This window comes from Ochlerotatus camptorhynchus, unplaced genomic scaffold (assembly GCF_037179485.1).
Source record: "Ochlerotatus camptorhynchus isolate MF236.1 unplaced genomic scaffold, CSIRO-AGI_Acam_v1.1 ptg000266l, whole genome shotgun sequence".
Classification (NCBI taxonomy): Eukaryota; Metazoa; Arthropoda; class Insecta; order Diptera; family Culicidae; genus Ochlerotatus; species Ochlerotatus camptorhynchus.
In genome coordinates this window covers 2,385,524-2,388,155 of record NW_027040756.1, presented here as the reverse complement: position 1 = coordinate 2,388,155, position 2,632 = coordinate 2,385,524, and the positions used below count along the sequence as shown (strand labels likewise).

Here is a 2,632-nt window from a genome sequence, read left to right as displayed (position 1 = left end):
AGGCAGTCTGAAAAAGGGTTATTGAGCGGAATTATTTATATATTTATTCTAGTCATCTCAGTTAGTTGTAGTAAACGCCATTAGATGTAGGAAGAATGAAAAAAAATGGAGCTAGTGTTGTTGCCAAAAATATTATGAGTATAAATAAAGTTTTTCAATGCCAACGATGGCGTAATTGTTTGCTTCCATCTGCAGTCAAAACAACTTTCAGTATTGTTCCGCAATATTTCACCCTTGTTTGTAGCGTTATCCAAAGTGAGGCAGTGGTTTACGATGGGCAATTTTTATTCATACCGTATCATCGGAAACTGCTATAATGATCGATATTTTATGCAAATATATGGCTGGGTGAAGTCTTTTCCGGTGAACCAGTTTGATAAACTTTCCCCACTGAGTAACCGTGGCTGGCGGTGATATAGTCTTCTGAAAACAAATGTAGGTATGAATCGTTTCTTGCTGAATATTAAAAACAGCAGAAGGTCGCCAACCAGCAGCGCCATTGCAACTTTTCTCTCAATAGAGTTTCCTACAACTGGTTAAGTGTGTGACAGTTTTCAACATTGCGAGAATCTTTTTGGAAAGCGTTTTTTTTTTATTTGCTGGAGACTGCTTGCCTGGATTCAATTAACATTGAAGTGGCCCCTCCTTGCCATCATTTCCTTCGATGAATAATTTTCCAAGTCTCATTCCTATGTTAGAATCTTTTATTTTTTTAGTTTACTATAATGATTGTGATGCATTTGCTCTTTTTGAAACTTGGCTCTTTTCAGATATCGAACTTCTTTTTTATGATTTTAACATTAACATTTTAACATGGAGGAGGGTTTGGGGATCAAAAAGTATCATTATCTATAGAAGAAATTTTATTCTATAGAGTGAATCTTCCACAATTCCCAGGTATTGAAATTGTCGCATGTCAGGCTATTTTAAAGGTAAGACAACTTTAGATATCTGTTCAGTTCTTCCTACTCCACTGTTGATTATGGGAGCTTTTAATTCCCACGGTACAGGCTGGGTGAACTGTATGATGACTTTAATACGATCTCTGTGACAACTCCAATATGAAAATTCTTCACAATGGAGAAGTAACACGTTTGGCTGGTCCATCCTCGAATGGCAGTAGATTAGACTACATACTTTACTCTAATTCATTATCGTTGGATTGCACGTGGCATGTTATCCAAGATCGCTACGGTAGTACCGGAATATCGATTGGGCAAAGTTCAAGACTGTGATAGATGAAACCCTATCGTCGGTAGAAGGGCTTCCACCATTTGAGGAATATAGCATCCTCTCTAATCTGATCTTGGACAGCGTGCTTCAAGCTCAAACTCGGCCGGTTCCAGAAACGTTTTTCCGTAGGAGAACTCCTTGCCTTGTGGGACCCACCATTTTTTTTTTATCAAAAAGTCCGACGCGTTTAAGCTTTTCTGGCAACGTGGAACACCCGTGCATTTTGAAGCGTACTCGGCTCTTGAACGCGAACTCAAGAGCCTCATCAAAGCCAAGAAACGCGGATATTGGTGGCAATTCGTGGACGGATTATCGCACGAAACGTCGATGAATACGCTTTGCGCGAAGGATGCGTAACCGGTCTACAAACAACGAGAGCGAGGAGTACTCGAATCGTTGGATTCTCAAGTTCGCGCGAAAAGTATGTTCTGATTCCGTGCCGGCACGGATGATTCCTTGTGAAACGATGAATTCGGTAGACGATATCAGTCAGCTTTTTTCAATGCTGGAGCTCTCACTCGCACTCCTTTCGTGTGGTAATTCGGCTCCGGGAGCTGATAGGATCAAGTTCAACTTGTTGAAGAACCTCCCAGACATTGCACGTTGAACTTGTTTAGTCAGCTCCTGGAGCTCAATATTGTTCCGGATGATTGAAGGCGGGTAAGAGTTATTAAAGTCATTAAAAAGCCTATTAAACCCGCGTTAGATTACAACTCGTACCGGCCCATCGCGATGTTGTCGTGCATTCGAAAATTGTTCGCTTGGAAAAAATCTCGATGAATATTTCAAATGGTCCTATCTGCTTTGATCGATTTTCTTCATCAACATTCTTTTATGATAATAACTGCTATGCAAACAGATTTCGCGCTAACTTTACCACATAGGGGAAATGACGGCTTCGGCATGACAGACTATTTTCGGCAACCCAAATTGAAACACTATTTTCACTGGATTTTCTTACGAAAACACTTCGCTGAATGCATGCAAACGATTCTTTATGCTTTCAGCTTCAATTTGACTATATTTTTACCACTGAGAAAAAGCAATCTGGCAGGGTTTTCTTGAAATGAAACACACGCACTACAAATTGTAGCTGATTTCGAGTTGCCGATAATACACTGAAACAAATCGACATGTACCGTTTATTGGATCCATCTTATAACATAGCAATGTCAGGAGATTTATTCATTCTATGTGATGATTGATAGATTCCAATGGATTATCACTTAAAAACTATGACTGCGATATGGAATGATTTCTATCGTAATTTCACATACTTAGTACTTGATAATACTTTGCTTCGAACGTGGTTAGCGATAGGTAATAAGTATATGAATATTGTCTGATATATTTCATGGTGAAAAACTGTTGATATGTCATGGGTGGGAACAGATATCTA

The 2,632-nt window shown here is 39.3% G+C and overlaps 1 protein-coding gene across 1 annotated transcript in view; it reads left to right on the top strand.

Annotated features, from left to right (window-relative positions):
* Nucleotides 1–2,632, top strand: part of LOC135705404 (transmembrane protease serine 9-like) — a 130,055-nt gene that overhangs the window by 71,108 nt on the left and 56,315 nt on the right. The window lies entirely within an intron of this gene.